Raw genomic sequence first — 23,374 nt, 5'->3', positions numbered from 1 at the left:
ACTTGCTGTTCCAACAGGACAATGCACGTCCGCATGTATCCCGTGCCACCCAACGTGCTCTAGAAGGTGTAAGTCAACTACCCTGGCCAGCAAGATCTCCGGATCTGTCCCCCATTGAGCATGTTTGGGACTGGATGAAGCGTCGTCTCACGCGGTCTGCACGTCCAGCACGAACGCTGGTCCAACTGAGGCGCCAGGTGGAAACGGCATGGCAAGCCGTTCCACAGGACTACGTCCAGCATCTCTACGATCGTCTCCATGGGAGAATAGCAGCCTGCATTGCTGCGAAAGGTGGATATACACTGTACTAGTGCCGACATTGTGCATGCTCTGTTGCCTGTGTCTACGTGCCTGTGGTTCTGTCAGTGTGATCATGTGATGTATCTGACCCCAGGAATGTGTCAATAAAGTTTCTTCTTCCTGGGACAATGAATTCACGGTGTTCTTATTTCAATTTCCAGGAGTGTATTTAGCTTCTCTCGCAGTTGTAAGTACAGTCACCCAGATCTAAACAACAGTAGAGTTACAGCTAAGTTATCAAGACAGTCAGAAATATCAAATCACATCAAATGAATTATTTTATAAGAAAACTTAAAATCTATAGTCTCCAATCCATCTTATGGCATCTACTGCCACAGAACAAAATATGAGCGTAGCGTATGCAATATCAGCAACCGCGTGACTGGACCGATTTCGTAGCAAAAAGAATAGAGCGTTTAGCTCTCAACGGACAGAAGTCTTCAGACGTGAAAGTAACTTCGGGCCTCCCCCATGGCAGTGTTATAGGACCATTACCTTTTGCAGTGTATACAGGGTGGTCCATCGATAGTGACCGGACCAAATATCTCACGAAATAAGCATCAAACGAAAAAACTACAAAGAACGAAACTCGTCTAGCTTGAAGGTGGAAACCAGATTGCGTTATGGTTGGTCCGCTAGATGACGCTGCCATAGGTCAAAAGGATATCAACTGCGTTTTTTAAATAGGAACCCCCATTTTTATTACATATTTGTGTAGTACGTAAAGAAATATGAATGTTTTAGTGGACCACTTTTTTCGCTTTGTGATAGATGGCGCTGTAATACTCACAAACGTATAACGGTATTTGCTTCGTGATACATTAATCGCGTTAAAATGGACCATTTACCAATTGCGGAAAAGGTTGATATCGTGTTGATGTATAGCTATTGTGATCAAAATGCCCAACGGGCGAGTGCTATGTATGCTGCTCGGTATCCTGGGCGACATCATCCAAGTGTTCGGACCGTTCGCCGGATAGTTATGTTATTTAAGGAAACAGGAAGTGTTCAGCCACATGTGAAACGTCAACCACGACCTGCAACAAATGATGAGGCCCAAGTAGGTGTTTTAGCTGCTGACGCGGCTAATCCGCACATCAGTAGCAGACAAATTGCGCGAGAATCGGTGTTGAGAGTGCTACATCGACATCGATTGCACACGCACCATATATCTATGCACCAGGAATTGCATGGCGACGACTCTGAACGTCGCGGACAAATCTGCCACTGGGCACGAGAGAAATTACGGGACGATGACACGTGTTCTATTTAGCGACGAATCGTCATTCACCAACAGCGGTAACGTAAACTGGCATAATATGCACTATTGGGCAACGGAAGATCCACGATGGCTGCGACAAGTGGAACATCAGCGACCACCTTGGCGGGTTAATGTATGGTGCGACATTATGGGTTCAAAATGGTTCAAATGGCTCTGAGCACTATGCGACTTAACTTCGGAGGTCATCAGTCGCCTAAAACTTAGAACTAATTAAACCTAACTAACCTAATGATATCACACACATCCTTGCCCGAGGCAGGATTCGAACCTGCGACCGTAGCGGTCACGCGGTTCCAGACTGAAGCGCCTAGAACCGCACGGCCACACCGGCCTGCGACATTGTGGGAGGAAGCATAATTGGCCCCCATTTTATCGATGGCAATCTAAATGATGCAATGTATGCTGATTTCCTATGTAGTGTTTTACCGATGTTACTACAAGATGTTTCACTGCATGACAAAATGGCGATGTACTTCCAACATGATGGATGTCCGGCACATATCTCGTGTGCGGTTGAAGCGGTATTGAACAGCATATTTCATGAGAGGTGGATTGGTCGTCGAAGCACCATCCCACGGCCTGCACTTTCGCGGGATCTGACGTCCCCGGATTTGTTGCTGTGGGAAACGTTGAAGGATATTTGCTATCGTGATCCTCCGACAACGCCTGATAACAGGCGTCAGTGCATTGTCAATGCATGTGCGAACATTACGGATGGCGAACTACTCGCTACTATGTATTGCCAAATGCATTGAGGTCGATGGACATCATTTTGAGCATTTATTGCATTAACGTGGTATTTACAGGTAATCACACTGTAACAGCATGCGTTCTCAGAAACGATAGGTCGACAAAGGTACATGTATCACATAGGAATAACCGAAATAAAATGTTCAAACGTACCTACGTTCTGTATTTTCTGTATTTTAATTTAATAAACCTACCTGTTACCAACCGTTCGTCTAAAATTGTCAGCCATATGTTTGTGACTATTACAGTGCCATCTATTACAAAGGAAAAAAGTGGCCCAACTAAAAGATTCATATTTCTTTACGAACTACATGAATATCTAATAAAAAATGGGGTTCCCATTTAAAAAAAAAACGCAGTTGATGTCCGTTTGATCTATGGCAGCGCCCTGTAGCGGGACAACCATAGCGCCAACTTGTTTTCCCCTTCATGCTAGACAAGTTTCGTTCTTTGTAGTTGTTTCGTTTGATGCTTATTTCGTGAGATGTTTGGTCCGGTCACGATCAATGGACCACCCTGTATAAATAGCGTAGTATATAAGGTTGAAAGTTCCACGAAACTTTTCGTGGATAATGCTCCTGTGCTTAAATGATTTCTCGACCACATAAAACTGTAGCAAACTGCAGGACGACTGCCAGAGAAGTGGCGATTGGTGTTGAGAGTAGAAATTGGCCGTCTACAAAAAGAAATGTAATCTAATGCGTATAAATAGAGGGAAATACGCATTATGGTATGGTTTTACGATTACAGGACAACCACTTGTAGGACGGCAGGTAAGTACTGAAATTGTCGTCACTTCATTATGTGGTTATGAAAAGACAATAAACAGTCTGTGCGTGATTTACACCTAACTTCGCCGTTTACAAGAGCCTGAAAACTGTTTTTCCGGTCAGTCATAAAGCGATGAAGAACATACTGATCATAATTTCCAGTCTGCACGCCCGTATTACCCTTTTTACTCACTGAAACAGAATGTTCCTACTTGCTGTTTATTCATCGGGATCAGGAAGTACGACTATAAATAAAAGTTTTGAGCTTTAACTGATTCTGGGAAGCTGCAGTCATGGACTGTGCGGCTGGTCCTAGCGGAGGTTCGAGTCCTCCCTCGGGCATGGGTGTGTGTGTTTGTCCTTAGGATAATTTAGGTTAAGTAGTGTGTAAGCTTAGGGACTGATAACCTTAGCAGTTAAGTCCCAGAAGATTTCATACACATTTTTTTTAACTGACTGATATATTCTGTAAAAGTTCACATGCACAGAATATAATAGTGTCCCTAACAATAATAATAATAATATTAACAATAACAATAATAATATCCCTATCGGTAACAACACTATTCTAAGTAAAATAGTCCGTCTCCTTGATTTATAATCACGAAAAGTTAATTGCTCGTCTTAAAAGCGGAAAATAATCTCGCCGCTTGCCATACGGTTATATCAACATTACTAGCAGCACACAAACAGATACTTTCATGACATCTAAGCGATTCAAGACGGTGTACAGTCGTCGTTCGTTCACTTCTTATTTTTAAGCCGGCCACTTTGGCCGAGCGGTCCTAGGCGCCACAGTCTGGAATCGTGCGACCGCTACGGTCGCAGGTTCGAATCCTGCCTCGGGCATGGATGTGTGTGATGTCCTTAGGTTAGTTAGGTTTAAGTAGTTCTAAGTTATAGGGGACTGATGACCTGAGACGTTAAGTTGCCACAGGGGCCGGCTGCCTCTTTAAGTTTCCTTGTAACTATTATTATTCACCATACACTCTTGAAACTTGGTACACTTGTATTATCGCATAAATGTAATCAATCGCTGTAAGTATAACTTTCTATTACAAATGCAAATGGTGCTTAATCTATCATGAATAAGGACATTCTAGTTCCAAATTTGGTTTTTAGTAAATATCTTGAAAACTAGTAGAGGTCGGTTGCTGATCTCACATATATCAGGTTTTTACATGTAACTGAGGTAACATACGAATTTTCATCTTTCTCGGTCTAATATTTACAGCCTTCAGTTTTTCTCAAAAACGCCGATTTTGGGCAAAATATTGCTCTGATTGAGACTTATAACTTTTAATTTTGACACACTTTTCCCATGCTCTGAGCAGTTTTTAGGTTTGTAGCTTCGTTATTTAGCGCCATGTATTTTTTCCTAAGATCGTATGTTTTGCTTGACATATTCATTTGACCATTCTGAGACTTTGAAATGTTAACATTAATATACTTAAGCTTACACCGACGAAGTCTGGAGAATTTATTTTAATTTTTAATTTCACTCTTAGATTATGGCGCAATACCTTATATGTTAAACAGATGTACGTCATGACGAAGTCGCGTTGGTAATAATGAACTGTGGTAACCTTCGTCACACTCACTCGCCTCTGTACCTCTTACAGTAAGCTGTATGCTTACAGCACTTGTTTCGCCTCACACTAGCAGTTATTTACATAAAATGTTTGCAAGTATGGGTACGGATTTATTTATTTGAAGTGGAATGACCATATGAAATTAATCACAGGGAAGAAAGATATCAGACTGTTCGACATTGCTTAGTTAGTTGCTAGTTCCATGTATCATTTGGACGGTAAATCGCATTGTTGTGAAACAAGTCATTTTCAATTAACACTGCAAATTAATTTGTAAATATAGATAGCTGTTGAACACTTACAAGGTTTTCTCTTTTTTCCTTTATAATTATTATTAAATATACAGACGTGAATTAGTAATTTCTATCTGCCGTCTTTTACGTACTACAGTAGCAGAAATTCTTATACGGAATAAAAGGCTTTGTCAAAGAGAAACTTTTTAATTTTTTTTCAAATTTTACTTTGCTGTCTATCATACATTATATATCAATGGGCGAATTACCAAAAATTTTAGTTGCGGTGCTGTGCACCCCGTTTTGTTGTAAAGACAACGTTAATGTTGAGTAGTGATTGTCATTTTTCCTTGCGTTATCGTTGTTGTGTGTATAGTTATTTCTTTTGAACTGCAATAGATTGTTTATAACAAACTTTACGAGGAAATATAAATACTTTGAAGCAGTGGTCAGAATACCCAAATGTACATAATTGTTTCTGTTGAACTGCAATTGATTATTAACTACAAACTTTATGAGGGAATAAAAATACTGTGAAGCAGTGGTCAGAATAGCCAGCTCCTTAAACAGATTTCTACAAGACGATCGTGGGTGAGCATTACATATTATTCTTACAGCACGTTAGAAGAATCGTGAGAAAGTGTAGTCCATCGACAGAAACACTCGTTCGACCATTCTTTGAATATTGCTCGTCAGTCTGCGTTCCATACCAGCAAGGACCAATAAAAGAAACCGAGATGATACAAAGAAGGGCAGCACGTTTCGTTACCGGTTAATTTAGAAAGCGCGGAAGAGTCACGGAGATGGTCAAGCAACTCTGCTGGCAGAAGCTGCAAGAGAGGCGAACTGCCGGTCTACTGTTAAAATTCCGAAAGCGTATGTTCCTGGAGGAGTTAAGCAATAAACTACATCAGCATACGTATATCCCGCGATAAGACTATGCAGATAGAGTCAGAGAGGTCCGAGGCCGCACGGAGGTTTAGTAACCATCGTTCTCCCCCCGATCAATTCGCAAATCGAACGAGAAAATAGGGAAGTGGAGCTGGTACACAGTGTAACCTCCATCACATACCGTGAGGTGGTCTACGGAATATAGATGCAGATGTAGATGTACCTGTAGAGGCACCACTGTTGCTTCCCACCTTTCCTGTTCCACTCGTGAATGGTCTCTGGGAATAATGAATGCTGGCTCTCCGTGTGGACTCGAATTTCTCTCATTTTACCTTCATGTTCTTTTCGAGAGATATGCGCAGCCTGAATTAATTTTTTGGTTAACTCTTCTAGAAATGTAAGCTCTCCGAACGACAAAAGTAAAGCACACAGAGATGCAAAAAGCCGCCGGAGTTGGTTGAGCATCTCCGTGAAGCTCTCGTGCTTTCTGATTGAACCTGGAACGAAACGTGTTGCTTTTCTTTGGACCTTCTCTGCTTCCTCTATCAATCCTATCTGCTACGAATCCCAGACTGACAAGAAATATTCAGATATCGGTCGAATGATGTTTTGGAAAGCTACCTCCATTTTTGAAGAACTACATTTTTGAGCATTCTTTCAATGAATCTGAGGTTGGAATGTGCATTTCCTGCGATTAGTTTTTTGTGGCCTTTGCACTTTAAATTTTTCCTTGCACGTACTCCTAGATATTATATCGATGTGACTACTTCCAGGGTCGTACAATAATGCGTCTTTCTCCTTTATTATGCGCAGTACGTAATATTAATTTTTGTTGACGGTCACCTGCCATTCCATGGAGTGTAACGTCGTTACCGCTTAGCATCTGTACGAGGCAGGTTCAGAAAGTAAGTTCCATTTGGCTGTTGACCTCCGTGCCTGATGATTATATTATTTTAAAAAATACAGCAGCAAGCCTCTTTGTTATATATATATATGTTTTTAAACCAGTACACGTTTCGGACTTTCACCCGTCTTCAGTTAGCATGATATATATTTGAGTCAGTATATAGTTGTACTATCGACAGCAGATTGTATACTGCGCTGCCTTTGTACTCTGCTTGCCATTCCGATTACTGCTGTTATGGATTTGGCACAAATATTTTTTACTTCTATTTTGAACAAAAACAGCCCACTGTCCGCCATATTGGTGACTGGCATCTTTCCGCGGTAGCGCCACAGTCGCAGTTCGGCGCTTGCGCAGCAGCTGCTTTGGATCAACGAGAAGGAGGTGACACCAATTTGAGTTGTCTGTGTTGTTTACACTGAGGTGACGAAACGCATGGGACAGCGGTAGGCACATATAAAGATGGCGGCAGGTAGTGTATTGGCGGAGCTGTCATCAAGTGTTCCATGTGAAGGTGCTTCCGAAATGATTATGCCCACACGACGAGCATTAACAAACTTTTCACGCGGAATTATAGCTGGAGCTAGACACATGGGACATTCCCTTTCGGAAATCGTTAGGTAATTCGATACTCTGAAATTCACAGCGTCAAGAGTGTGCCGAGAACACCAAATTTCAGGCATTGCCTCTCACCACGGCAGCGCTAACACGCAAGCAGCTCTGCTTGAAATAACAGCAAAAGTCAATGTGGGACGTACGAAGAACGTATCTGTCAGGACAGCGCTGCAAAATTTGGCGTTAACGGGCTATGGAGGCAAACGACCGATGTGAGTGTCTTTGCTAACAGCACGACACTGCCTGCAACACCTCCCCTACCTCCCCTGCGTCGTGACCGTATCGATTGGATTCCGGACTACTGGGCAACTGTGGCATAGTCACGTGAGTCCAGATTTCAGGTGGTAAGACCTAATAGTAGGGTTCGAGTGTGGCGCAGACCTCACGAAGCCATGGACCCAAGTTGTCAACAAGGCACTGAAGAAGCTGGTGGTGGCTCCACAATGGTGCGTGGTGTGTCTTTACTGGATCCTATGGTTCTCCTGAACCGACCATTGGCTGGACATGGTTATGTTCAGCTACTGGGAAACCATCTGCAGCCATTTATGGACTTCATGTTTCCAAACAACGATGGGAATTTTGTGGATGACCATGCACCGTGTCAGAACAGTCTGGGTGATCCAGACGAATGAGTTGGCCACCCAGATCGCCTAACATGAAACTCATTGAATATTTATGGGACGTCATTGAAAGGTCAGTTCGTGAACACAATCCTGTACGGGCAATATTTTCGCAATTGTGGACGGCTGTACAGGCGTAACGGCCCAATATTTCTGCAAGGGACTTCCAGCGACTTGTTGAGTCCATGCCACGTCGCGGTGTTGCGCTATCCCGGGATGAAGGAGGTCCGACACGATATTAGGAGCTACCCAATGACTTTTGTCAACTCAGTCTACGCTGTATAGTGCTTGTATAGAATGGCGAAGTTGATAGATACTTCCACCGCTTGCGAGATTACATCAGTAATTCGTTTTCTGAATTACATCAGTCAGATTTGAGAGATTTATGGAGAAAATGCAATGATTGATTCAGTGTTAAATAGATGGGTCCGACAGTTCATTGAAGGACTTGATGAAGCTCGCTATAACGAACAAAATGGGTGTCTATGTTACGTTAATGAGGTACTTGTTCGTGCCACTGAAGAACTCGTAAAGGAAAACCATTAGTTAGTAGTACCCAGTCATTCTACATTTTAATCTCCATCTATATACACTACTGCCCACTAAAATTGCTACACCAAGAAGATATGCAGATGATAAACGGGTATTCGTTTGACGAATATATTATACTAGAACTGACATGTGATTAAATTTTCACTCAATTTGGGTGCATAGATCCTGAGAGGTCAGTACGCAGAACAACCACCTCTGGCCGTAATAACGCCCTTGATACGCCTGGGCATCGAGTCAAAGAGAGCTTGGATGGCGTATACAGGTACAGCTGCCCATGCAGCTTCAACACGATACGACTTCATCAAGAGTAGTGACTGGCGTATTGTGACGAGCTAGCTGTTCAGCCACCATTGACCAGACGTTCTAAATTGGTGAGAGGTTTGGCGAATGTGCTGGCCAGGGCAGCAGTCGAACATTTTCTGTATCCAGAAAGGCCAATACAGGACCTGCAACATGCGGTCGTGTATTATCCTGCTGAAATGTAGGGTTTCACAGGGATCGAATGAAGGGTAGGGCCACGGTCGTAACACATCTGAAATATAACGTCCACTGTTCAAAATGCCGTCAATGCGAACAACAGGTGACCGAGACGTGTAACCAATGGCACCCCATACCATCACGCCGGGTGATACGCCACTATGGCGATGATGAATACACGCTTCCAACGTGCGTTTACCGTGATGTCGCCAAACACGGATGCGAGTATCACAGACCCTGTATTCATCCGAAAAAATGACGTTTTGCCATTTGTGCACCCAGGTTCGTCGTTGCGTACGCCATCGCAGGCGCTCCTGTCTGTGACGCAGCGTCGAGGGTAAGCGCAGCCATGGTCTCCGAGCTGAAAATCCACACTGCTGCAAACGTCGTCGAACTGTTCGTGCAGATGGCTGTTGTCTTGCAGACGTCCCCATCTGTTGACTCAGGGATCGAGATGTGGCTGCACGATCCGTTACAGCCATGCGGATAAGATGCCTGTCATCTCGACTGCTAGTGATACGACGCCGTTGGGATCCAGCACGGCGTTCCGTATTACCCTCCGGAACCCACCGATTCCATATTCTGCTAACAGCCATTGGATCTCGACCAACGCGAGCAGCAATGTCGCGATACGACAAACCGCAATCACGCTAGGCTACAATTCGACCTTTACCAAACTCGGAAACGTGATGTTACGCATTTCTCCTCCTTACACGGTGTATCGCAACAACATTTCACCAGGCAACGCCGGTCAACTGCTGTTTGTGTATGAGAAATCGGTTGGAAACTTTCCTCATGTCAGCACGTTGTAGGTGTCACCACCGGCGCCAGCCTTGTGTGAATGCTCTGAATAGCTGATCATTTCCATATCACAGCATCTTCTTCCTGTCGGTTAAATGTCACGTCTGTAGCACGTCATCTTCGTGGTGTAGCAATTTTAGTGGCCAGTAGTGTAGATACTCAGCAAGCCACAGTACGTCGCGTTGCGGAGGTTACCCTGTACCACTACTTGTCATTAAGAATTTTTTACTGTCTAAGAACTTTCGATGAATGTGAAGAACATTGGCTTTTTGAAAACTATGTGCTTTTTGGGTGCCAGAAACTCTTTCAGACTGACATTTTGGCACATTACAACAACGATGGAGATGATTTTGTTGGGAAGATAACAAGTGTGGATGAGAATTGCGTAGGGTATGAAACCCCTCAATCGACAACCAACAGAATGGGCGCACACTGCATCACCAGTGAAGACTAAAGCCACGTAAATCTCGATACTTTGAAAAGGCATGTGATAGATAGGACATTCTGCTATTGCATTTCTTAACACAACGTGTAACAACGAGTACATACTATTACTGTGAGATGGTTACGAAACTTTGGCCCTTAGTACAGAACAAGCGCCGTGGAAAGCCCACAAGCAGCGTTTTTGTGATTCATTAGAATGCTCGAACTCATACTGTGAACAAGAAATGACTAAGGTGGCAGACTTCGGTTTATAGGGAGAATATTAGAGAAATGCAATAAGTCGCAAAGGTGCGACCAATTATAAAATATTATTACAGACATGAATGGAACGGGGAAAAGCTCTAATAAATGGTACACTTGGTCTGTACTTTCTGCCTTGCACTTCACGGTGGTTTCAGATTTCAGATATAGATATAAAAGCAATTGTGGACATTTGTATGACTTTGGAAGATCAAGTGTGACCACCCTCCGTACAACGCTGGCTTCGCCCCTAGCGACTTTTATTTCTTTCGGAACCTGAAAACGTTCCTCGGTGGTCAAAAAATCAATAACGGTGACAGGCTCAAAGAATATGTTACCACACAGTCAATGACTTACAGAAGCTTGTACCACGCTATTACCGACGGCTACAAAATGCTGGAACTTATGTGGAAAAATGGTTTAAGATTTTTGTTTTTTCACCATTAAATTGTTATTCTGTATGCGTGCTCTTTCTGTTTTTAGTACTAAAAGGAGCTTTCTTGTCGGAAGCACTACTCTGCCAGCCACTAAACGATATGCATGGCACAGGGCACTTTGTGCAATTGCTAGTCATTTCCTTTACTGTTCCATTCACCATAGGAGCAAGTGGGAGGTGATCCCCTGGATGTCCCGAAACAATCTCTGGTTCCCCTTATTCGATCGTTTCCGTCCTTAAGCGAGGTTAAAGTTCCAAGCAATAGAATCGTTCTGAAGCCAGACGCAATTTCAGTTTCTCTTAAAACCCTTAATAGCGTTGCGCCAAGAGACTGCCTTCTTCTCTCCAGTAATTACTATGACGGCTCACTGAGCACTTCCGTAACACTCTCGTATCGGTAACGCTGACGGTAACGGATCTAGCCTGCACGCTGCACCGACGTCTTCATTTAGTCCAATCTAGTGTAGTTACAAAAGCATTGTAGCAATGTTCTGTACACGGTCTCTCTGATGTAAGGAATTATTATTATTATTAGTATTATTAAGCATCATATTGAGAAGAGGAAGCTCCATTTCCCGTTTAGAAAGTAGCATTGTGGAACAGTGAGGCTTTGTGCGAGCGATGTGCCGTTGGAGAAGTAAAGTTTTCTAAAAAAATTCCCGGACGTCACTCGCACCTTAAATGTATCTAAGGGCCAGGTTAAAACTGAGTTTCAAGAATATTACAAGGGGGGAATACAAGTAATTTGTTAACGTCGGCCTCGACTGCTCTTTCGGCACAATGACACGTCGGACACGGTTGGCTCTGTAAAAAACTTTGCACATAGAAAGTAAATGATTAAGCAAACACAAATTTAGAGTAATTGACACTATAATTACGAACTTGGACTTAACGTACATATAACATGTTAACACTTACGTCAATAAGAATGCCAGAGCTTGAGTGGTTTGAAAAGTTTAGAAACCACGTAGAAATGTCCATTCATTAACCACTCTGCGTTTTTCACACATGCTACAAAATGACAGTATTTATCTGTAGGGTTTAACAAATCACGAGTCTAATAATGACGCCTCTGTAATGGTGCGTCCGTATTATACGAGAGACAAAAAGAGACTGATATCGTCCGGCATTGGACGATGGGTTGCGCGGTTGTTTTTTGTAACATTCAAATGTCTTCAGAGTCTGATTTTAATATCGATGTTTTCACATGCGCGCTGAGTTAGTCTATAGTCTCTTAGGCACGTCAGTGGCGCTGGATTCATTCCTCCTTGTAAATCGTCAAAATGCATCATTACAATGCGTAGTTAAATACAGGGTTATTACAAATGACTGAAGCGATTTCGCAGCTGTACAATAACTTAATTATTTGAGATATTTTCACAATGCTTTGCACACACATACAAAAACTCAAAACGTTTTTTTAGGCATTCAGAAATGTTCGATATGTGCCCCTTTAGTGATTCGGCAGACATCAAGCCGATAATCAAGTTCCTCCCACACTCGGCGCAGCATGTCCCCATCAATGAGTTCGAAAGCATCGTTGATGCGAGCTCGCAGTTCTGGCACGTTTCTTGGTAGAGGAGGTTTAAACACTGAATCTTTCACATAACCCCACAGAAACAAATCACATGGGGTTAAGTCGGGAGAGCGTGGAGGCCATGACATGAATTGCTGATCATGATCTCCACCACGACCGATCCAAAGTTTTCCAATCTCCTGTTTAAGAAATGTCGAACATCATGATGGAAGTGCAGTGGAGCACCATCCTGTTGAAAGATGAAGTCGGTGCTGTCGGTCTCCAGTTGTGGCATGAGCCAATTTTCCAGCATGTCCAGATACACGTGTCCTGTAACGTTTTTTTCGCAGAAGAGAAAGGGGCCGTAAACTTTAAACCGTGAGATTGCACAAAACACGTTAACTTTTGGTGAATTGCGAATTTGCTGCACGAATGCGTGAGGATTCTCTACCGCCCAGATTCGCACATTGTGTCTGTTCACTTCACCATTAAGAAAAAATGTTGCTTCATCACTGAAAACAAGTTTCGCACTGAACGCATCCTCTTCCATGAGCTGTTGCAACCGCGCCGAAAATTCAAAGCGTTTGACTTTGTCATCGGGTGTCCGGGCTTGTAGCAATTGTAAATGGTAAGGCTTCTGCTTTAGCCTTTTCCGTAAGGTTTTCCAAACCGTCGGCTGTGGTACGTTTAGCTCCCAGCTTGCTTTATTCGTCGACTTCCGCGGGCTACACGTGAAACTTGCCCGCACGCGTTCAACCGTTTCTTCGCTCACTGCAGGCCGACCCGTTGATTTCCCCTTACAGAGACATCCAGAAGCTTTAAACTGCGCATACCATCGCCGAATGGAGTTAGCAGTTGGTGGATCTTTGTTGAACTTCGTCCGGAAGTGTCGTTGCACTGTTATGACTGACTGATGTGAGTGCATTTCAAGCACGACATACGCTTTCTCGGCTCCTGTCGCCATTTTGTCTCACTGCGCTCTCGAGCGCTCTGGCGGCAGAAACCTGAAGTGCGGCTTCAGCCGAACAAAACTTTATGAGTTTTTCTACGTATCTGTAGTGTGCCGTGACCATATGTCAATGAATGGAGCTACAGTGAATTTATGAAATCGCTTCAATCATTTGTAATAGCCCTGTATTATACATTGGCAAATAAATGGCTCTTGGCCTCTTTAACTACTCAGATCAGTATTTTATGTGACGAGATGTGGCGGTGTGAAAATACAACATCTCATCTCCTTTATACAGCAGCCACTCTACACGTTCCCAGAACACTTCCAACAAACATTAGTCGGCCATTCGAATTCACAACAACTCGTGCTCGTTCCATTCCATGTCGCTTTGCAACGTTAGGCCTACACATTTAATAAACAATACTGTATTATAACACTACAGAATTGTTTTGCCTACTCATAACCATTAACTTATTTTATCTCACGTTTAGAGCCAGCTGCCATTCGTCACACCAAATAGAAATTCTATCCAAGTCATATTATATCCTCCCAGAAACGCGCAAAGCCGACACTTCCTCGTACACTACAGTGCCATGCCATCAGCAAACAGTCTCAGACCGCTGCTCGCCCTATATGTCAGAATGCTTCAACTACATCTACATCTAAATGTACACGAGCACTCTGCAATTCATACTTAAATGCTCACGGCTCATCCAATCACCTTCAAGTTATTTCTCTACCGCTCCACTCTCTTAACAGCGCGCGACAAAACGAACACTTAAATCTTTCCGCCGGCCGGTGTGGCCGTGCGGTTCTAGGCGCTTCAGTTTGGAACCGCGTGACCGCTACGGTCGCAGGTTCGAATCCCGCCTCGGGCATGGATGTGTGTGATGTCCTTAGGTTAGTTAGGTTTAAGTAGTTCTATGTTCTAGGGGACTGATGACCACAGATGTTAAGTCCCATAGTGCTCAGAGCCATTTGAACCATTTTTTTTAATCTTTCCGTGCTAGCTCTGACGTCTTTTGTTTTATTCCAGTGATCATTTCTTTCCACATAGGAGGGCGGCAGCAAAATATTATCGGATTCGGAGGAAAACGTTGGAGATTGAAATTTCATGAACAGATTTCGCTGCTACGAATCCCAGACTGACAAGTAATATTACGATATTGGTCGAACGATGGTTTGGAAAGCTACCTCCATTTCTGAAGAACCACATTTTGGAGCATTCTTCCAATGAATCTGAGTCTGGCATGTGCATTTGCTGCGATTAGTTTTATGTGGCCTTTGCACTTTTAAACTTCTCCGTGCGCATACTCCTGGATATTATATCGATGTGACTACTTCCGGGGTCGTACAATAATGCGTCTTTCTCCCTAATTATGCTCAGCACGTAACATTTATTTTTGTTGACGGTTACCTGCCATTCCATCCTCGTGTTTCGAGGTAATACGAAACGAGCTGCACTTTTTTGAACTTTTTCGATGTCCTCCGTTAACCCAACCTGGGAAGGACCCCATACGGCACAGCAGTACTCTAGCACAGGACAGACAAGCGTAGTATAGGCAGCCTCCTTAGTGTACCTACTGTATCGTCTAAGTATTCCGTCAATAAAATGCAGTCTTTGGTTTGCCTTCCCCGCAAGATTATCTATGTGATCGTTTCTATTTAAGTTGTTCGTAACTGTAATTTCTAGATATTTAGTTGAATGACAGCCTTTAGACTTGCGCGATTTATCGTTTAACCGAAATATAACGGATTTCTTTTAGTATCCATGTGTAAAATCCAATGTTTTTCATTATTTAAGGTCATTTGCCATTTTTCGCAGCATACACGTATCTTATCTAAATCATTTTGCAATTGGCTTTGATCTTTTGATGACTTTAATACACAGTAAATAACAGTATCATATGAAAATAATATTAGAGTGGCTACTAAGATTGTCGCCTAAATCGTTTATTTCGATCAGGAACAACAGAGGGCCGATAACGCTTCCTCGGAACGCCAGATATCATTTCAGTTTTACTCGGTAACATTCGGTCAGTTACTACGAACTGTGACATCTCTGACAAGAAATCACAAATCTAGCAGCACAACTGAAACGATACGCCACAGGCATGCAATGTGATTAGAAGTCGTTTGTGGGGAACGGTGTCAGGAGCCTTATGGATATCCAGAAATATGGAATGCAAATGAGAACCTTTGTCGGAACCACTCATTACTTCGTAGGAATAATGAGATAGTTTTATTTCGCGAGAAAGATATTTTGTGAATTCCAGCCGACTATTTGCTAATAGATCGTCTTTTTCGAGGTAACTCATATTGTTCGAACACAGTACATGTTCCAAAATCCTGCTACAAATTGACGTTAGTGATATCGGTTTGCAATTCAGTGGATTACTATTATGCCCTTTCTTGAGTATTGGTGTGACTTGTGCAGCTTTCTAGTCTTTTAGTACGGATCTTCCGTCGAGCGAGCGGATGTATGTGATTGCTAAGTATGGAGCATTGTATCAACATATGTAAGTAGCCTGTTTGTATGCTGGCGGCGCTATAGTTTGTGTTAATGTCGATGAAAGCGCTCTACGTCCTCGGCAGGAGATTCTGTGTTTGGACGGACTAGCAGTTAGCGAGTGGATAAAGAAGTGTATGGACATCTTTTTCTTAGTGGAGACTCTGTGTTGGTAGGACACGCAATGTAAAGTGAGAAGAAAGCTCGTACAAGAAAATATGCAAGGAAAGGTGTGATAATGGATATATGGTTATAATTTTGGGTAGTGGAATTATTGAGAACTATATAATTTTTGGAACTCGATGTCACATGAATAAGATAAAATTTTCTAAATACGTTGTTTGCTCTACAACAAAATTTTTCATTTGCTAACCATATGCCTCAAAGTAGTTAGAGTCTATAGCAGTTAGAATCTTTTTATTTAGCTGGCCGTTGTTGCTACTTGCTGTAGTTGCTGTAGGTCGTGTTACGAAGATATTCAGTGAGGTAAGTGACTTATAAAAAAGAATGGGGGTTTGTATTATCGGGATTCGTGATTGATAGGTGGAATTATTGAGAACTATATAATTTTTGGAACTCGATGTCACATGAATAAGGTAAAATTTTCTAAATACGTTGTTTGCACTACAACAAAATTTTTCATTTGCTAACCATATGCCTCAAAGTAGTTAGAGTCTATAGCAATTAGAATCTTTTTATTTAGCTGGCCGTTGTTGCTACTTGCTGTAGTTGCTGTAGGTCGTGTTACGAAGATATTCAGTGAGGTAAGTGACTTATAAAAAAGAATGGGGGTTTGTACTATCGGGATTCGTGATTGAAATGAGCTTAGGCAATTAACAGAGTTGGAGGTAATTTCATAGTTCTTTAATTTCATATATTTTGGATTGGTATTATTGCTAGGATTTCTTGCAATTCAGGGCCATTCTGTTCTATTAATGATTGGAAGTCATGTTGTTAATGTATAGCAGTCAGATTGCGTTGGGCTTGTATGTTGGGTGTAATAAATAAACAGGTTAAGTCTGAGTTGTCTTTGACAGAGAAAATTCGGTAGGTCAGTGTATAATAAAAATATTTAAAGAGTGAGTTTCACGTACTCTGCAAGGAATGTTATTGGTGTGGTATCTGGGCTGGAAGACTTGCGTTTACTAAGTTACTTCGCTTCGCCGTTGATATCTACTTCTGAGTTACTCATGTTGGGAGTTGTTTTGCTTCGAAATATAGAGGAGAAGAGTGGTCCTGTCCCACGTCCCTGGAGCACTGCTGATATGTCATTATCTATGACGAACACTGGCTGTCCAGGACACCAGGACAACATATTGCCTTCTATTACTCAAAGTGTCCTTTGGCTACTCTCGTATCTGAGAACTTATTCCACATGGTCAGACCTTTGTTAACAGTCTGCAGTGTTTCACTGTGTCAGGCGCTTTACGTACTCCAATCGACTTACACGGCACACACTTCGCCAGAGTTCGGTCTATGGTCACCTTAAATATTACCCAATATTCCCATTATTAAACAGTCACCTGGACCCAATTGCAGATTGCCTGTCGAACGGCTTCCAGCGACAATAAAAATCCTATGTTCAGTATTTCATATACCTACTGAACATATTTAAATGCTTAAAATGGCTCTAAGCACTATGGGACTCAACATTTGAGGTCATCAGTCCCCTAAACTTAGAACTACTTAAATCTAACTAACATGAGGAAATCACACACATCCTAGCCCGAGGCAGGATTCGAACAGATTTAAAAATTTAAAATGCTGTCATTATGTGCTCATGAAGAAGTATTATCTTACGGTACCTATTTATTTCATTATATTTTCTTGGAACGCGCCCATACAACCGTCTCAACACTGTAAATGTTACATTACAAATTGCTTTCACAGTTCAGAGCAGACGTTAGTATACGAAGTATACATACGAAGTTTGTTAGGCTGTAAAGAGGACAGATTCTAACATAAAACAAATTTTACAACCACAGTATACTGAAACATGTAAACAAGACGAGAATGTGACACAAATAGTGCGTTACAGATATATTACAGGTAATATAATAAGAAATCATAAATCGCTGTTGCTAAACATTTGGGGTATTCCTACTTCAGTCCATATTAATTACTATTATCAACAATAAAACGTTCTTTGGCGTGTCCTGTAACAGTTATTTCAAAAGCTGTGGATGGAGAATTGAATATTTCTGCAGGTCTGTAAGTACCGTCTAGACAGAACATGACAACAATATACAAGAACCAGATTTCGGTATTACAGTTCAAATGTGCTTGAAATCTTATGGGACTTAACTGCTAAGGTTATAAGTCCCTAAGCTTACACACTACTTAACCTAAATTATCCTAAGGACAAACACACACACCCATGCCCGAGGGAGGACTCGAACCTCCGCCGGGACCAGCCGCACAGTCCATGACTGCAGCGCCTTAGACCGCTCGACTAATCCCGCGCGGCTCGGTATTAACAGCCATACACATAGATACAGCAGTATTCAGAAACATACGTATAGGAGGTACCTAGTGACATACATCTATAGGATAAGCGTTCCATATCCTGCTGAGTAGCACGTAGGAACTAGTCAGTTAATTGTGATTAGGTCCTCCCTTGGCATTCTAATTACCAAGGGCATTAGTCAAAAGCACTGGGCGCTGCATCGGGATGCTGGCACTGTTCACGAACTCATAAGGTACTATATATGTTGCTATATCGTTGTACGTTAACAAGGTGTGGAGGCTACTTCGATATTGATGACCAGAGCCTGAAGATTACTTGCAACTACGTTTGTGTGATGCTTAATCCGAGGACACAGTAGGAATATATGGTTTGGATCTTCTTGCTCTCTGCAAACACATAGAGGATTGATGCTTAAGTTGAGCCGATATTGATGTTCGTTGAACTTGAGATGATTAATTTCAGCCTACATTAAAGGTTTAAGACAAGTGAGTGTAACTCATGATGCGCAAATTAACCGGACTATACTCATCCAGAGTTTGATAATGATAGCGCTTAGCGCCTTCCAACATGCTTCAAACTTAATTAGTGCTCTGAGTCTTCAACCACAAACGATTCCGTGCTTACCCGTCAGTAAACTCACTTCTAAAGCAATCACATGTTTGAAGCTGCCTTATACATGGAAGTTCGACTCTTTAAGAGTCGGGAGAGGAGAGCCGGGGGTCGGCTACTGGTCTGAACTAAGCGACGTCCATTCATTGTCCAGGTGGGATGTTAACAACTGCTCATCTGCTCCTCCCAGCATGAAAAGTCTCCTAGCCTAATTGGTGGATTTATGAACTTCAGTAACGATGGTGGCTTCGATGACATTGTGGTCGCTATTCCCTGACTCTGTACTGACAGTGAAGATAAGGTCAGCCTTATTTGTAGCTATAAGGCCTAAAATTTCCACTGCCTGTGGGTTGTCGCACTAGTTGCTCAAGACTGTTTTCGGAGGAGTCACTCAGAACTTCCATTCAATTCTGTCTGCCCGCACTATTTGCCATGAATTCCGTAAACATCGTAGTCTTGACTCATCGGGTGAAAACTCTTTGAGTAATTTATCAATTGTTACGTCAAATGAGTGTGGATGGTAAAAGTCAACGATCTCACAACGTCTCATAAAAAACTGGCTTGTAATATTCCTGTAAAAGTACTCTTCCTGCACTCGTACCTGGATATCTTACCGGAAAATCTTGGGGCAGTGAGCGATGAGCGCGGGAAACTCATCAGGACTTTTCCGCTCTGGAAAAGAGCTATCAAGGCAAGTGGATGCTCCACGGGCGATATACAGCAGAAAATCATAATTTCTTACTTTCTAGGCGAATATTAACGTTTGAATATTGTGTATTCACGAATGTAGAAAATATTGAAATGTCTGAAATTATAAATGCCTTTTCCTCGGGAAGCTTTCGTGATAGCGTGAAATTGATATAATACTTAATGTAAGAAGATAAAGATACTTTGAAAATCATAATTTTTTCTTTCTGCAACGAAAAAGATTCCTTTCTGTTCCTCTGTGAGATTAATTTGAGTACTTCTGAGGCGTTTAGCCGCGTCCAGATAACTTCACAGAGACAATTTAGAGCTCGCTAGAAGGAGTAATTTTGTCGGTTGCAGTGAACACTCCACACATTTTGATGCCGCAACTCTTTTGCCAATCGTGAGTAAATTACGAATGAATGTCTTAGATGCTAAATTAATTCCAAATTATAAGTTTTTGATGTTGTTATCAGTGGCACCTTGAATTTCCAAACTATACATATTTTTCTGATCGTGATAACATGTGGTAGCTTGCTGTAAGCCAAATGTCACCATTTTGTACATGAGGTTTAGCGTAAAATGAACATGGAACTTCCTGGCATATTAAAACTGTGTGGTAGACCGAGACTCGAACTCGCGACCTTGGCCTGGGAGTATGGGTCGTGAGTCATGCGTGGGTAGCTCAGTCGGCAGAGTTCCTGCACCCGAAAGGCAAAAGTCCCCATTTCGAGTGTCGGTCCAGTTTTAATCTGCCAGGAAGTTTCGTATCAGTGCACACCCCGCTGCAGAGTGAAAACGTCATTCTGTAAAATGAACAGTTTTACAACAAAATTTTTTTTAACTGCTGAAGATGACTGCTATTGTTGTTGTTGTGGTCTTCAGTCCTGAGAGTGGTTTGATGCAGCTCTCCATGCTACTCTATCCTGTGCAAGCTTCTTAATCTCCCAGTACCTACTGCAGCCTACATCCTTCTGAATCTGCTTAGTGCATTCATCTCTTGGTCTCCCTCTACGATTTTTACCCTCCAGTACTAAATTGGTGATCCCTTGATGCCTCAGAACATGTCCTACCATCCGATCCCTTCTTCTAGTCAAGTTGTGCCACAAACTCCTCTTCTCCCCATTTCTATTCAATACCTCCTCATTAGTTATGTGATCTACCCATCTAATCTTCAGCATTCTTCTGTAGCACCACATTACGAAAGCTTCTATTCTCTTCTTGTCTAAACAATTTATCGTCCATATTTTACTTCCATACATGGCTACACTCCATACAAATACTTTCAGAAACGACTTCCTGACACTTAAATCAATACTCGATGTTAACAAATTTCTCTTCTTCAGAAACGCTTTCCTTGCCATTGCCAGTCTACATTTTATATCCTCTCTACTTCGACCGTCATCAGTTATTTTGCTCCCCAAATAGCAAAACTCCTTTACTACTTTAAGTATCTCGTTACCTAATCTAAAACCCTCAGCATCACCCGACTTAGTTCGACTACATTCCATTTTTGTTGATGTTCATCTTATACCCTCGTTTCAAGACACTGTCCGTTCCGTTCAACTGCTCTTGCAAGTCCTTTGCCATGTCTGACAGAATTACAATGTCATCGGCGAACCTCAAAGCTTTTATTTCTTCTCCATGGATTTTAATACCTACTCCGATCTTTTCTTTTGTTTCCTTTATTGCTTGCTCCATATACAGATTGAATAGCATCGGGGAGAGGCTACAACCATGTCTCACTCCCTCCCCAACCACTGCTTCCCTTTCATGCCCCTCGACTCTTACAACTGCAATCTGCTTTCTGTACAAATTGTAAATAGCCTTTCGCTCCCTTATCTTACCCCTGCTACCTTCAGAATTTGAAAGAGAGTATTTCAGTCAACATTGTCAAAAGCTTTCTCTAAGTCTACAAATGCTAGAAACGTAGGTTTGCCTTTTATTAATCTTTCTTCTAAGAAGCGTCGTAGGGTCAGTATTGCCTCACGTGTTGCAAAATTTCTACGGGATCCAAAGTGATCTTCCCCGAGGTCGGCTTCTATCAGTTTTTCCATTCGTCTGTAAAGAATTCGCGTTAGTATTTTGCAGTTGTGACTTATTAAACTGATAGTTCGCTAATTTTCACATCTGTCTACACCTGCTTTCTTTGGGATTGGAATTATTATATTATTCTTGAAGTCTGAGGGAATTTCGCCTGTCTCATACATCTTGCTCACCAGATGGTAGAGTTTTGTCAGGACTGGCTCTCCCAAGGCTGTCAGTAGTTCTAATGGAATGTTGTCTACTCCCGGGGCCTTGTTTCGACTTAGGTCTTTCAGTGCTCCGTCAAACTCTCCACGCAGTATCATTTCACCCATTTCATCTTCATCTACATCCTCTTCCATTTCCATAATATTGTCCTCAAGAGCATCGCCCCTGTATAGACCCTCTATATACTCCTTCCACCTTTTTGCTTTCCCTTCCTTGCTTAGAACTGGGTTTCCATCTGAGCTCTTGATATTCATACAAGTGGTTCTCTTTTCTCCAAAGGTCGCTTTAATTTTCCTGTAGGCAGTATCTATCTTACCCCTCGTAAAATAAGCCTCTACATCCTTACATTTGTCCTCTAGCCATCCCTGCTTATCCATTTTGCACTTCCTGTCGATATCATTTTTGAGACGTTTTTATTCCTTTTTGCCTGCTTCATTTACTGCATTTTTGTATTTTCTCCTTTCATCAATTAAATTCAGTATCTCTTCTGTTACCCAAGGATTTCTACTAGCCCTCATCTTTTTACCTACTTGATCCTCTGCTGTCTTCACTATCTCATCCCTCAAAGCTACCCATTCTTCTTCTACTGTATATCTTTCCCCCATTCCTGTCAATTATTCCCTTATGCTCTCCCTGAAACTCTGTACAGCCTCTGGTTCTTTCAGTTTATCCAGGTCCCATCGCCTTAAATTCTCATCTTTTTGCAGTTTCTTCAGTTTTAATCTACAGTTCATAACCAATACACTTTCTTCTGTTAATGTGTATTTCGATTCGTTCTGCCTCTCTAAGAGCTTTCCTTCTTGAGAGGATCTACGTCAGACGATGAGCGAGTGAATGACTGCTAGGACTGTTGAAACTGGCTGTCTTGAATAAAAACTATTTTGTGCAATCTTGGATTTGAATGATTTTTATCAAATGTATACGCTGTAAATGATTGATCACGTGCTCAGGTAAAAAATTTGTTATGCAAAGGGTACCTAGTGAATGAAAATGTACTTTTAATGCGCATGATAAATTTCAGAGTTCTGAAGGCCCATGACCATTTCGTTTTCTTTTTCTTTTTATCGCAGTTTGTATTCAGTTTCAGCTAAAGTGTAATTTTCGGGCTCATAATAAACGACACAGAAAAAGCTTTCATATAGACTTTTCTTCCATGTTACTGTCCAACGTGGCATTATGGTTGTTTAAAAACTATTCTGAACATTTCAGTTAAACATTCAAAACATTGTCTGACATAAGACAAGAAGTTGAGAATCGTGAGCAACTGAAAATAAAAACACTTCTAATCAGCCACTCTTACGCGTTATCCTACTTTCAAAATTGGAGAACAGCAGATTTTTTTTTTTTTTTTGGAAGTAGCTGCTTAACTGCTAACTTAGTACGTAAAATTTAGCTGGCGTAGGCGCAGGTAGTATTAAGGAGTGCGGCAATAGTTCGTAATTAATGTAACGTACAGATTATCTTGGTGTGGTTC

Source organism: Schistocerca piceifrons, chromosome 7, assembly GCF_021461385.2.
Source record: "Schistocerca piceifrons isolate TAMUIC-IGC-003096 chromosome 7, iqSchPice1.1, whole genome shotgun sequence".
Taxonomy (NCBI): domain Eukaryota; kingdom Metazoa; phylum Arthropoda; class Insecta; order Orthoptera; family Acrididae; genus Schistocerca; species Schistocerca piceifrons.
The sequence above is the reverse complement of the archived record's forward strand: the minus strand, read 5'-3'. Positions refer to the sequence as shown.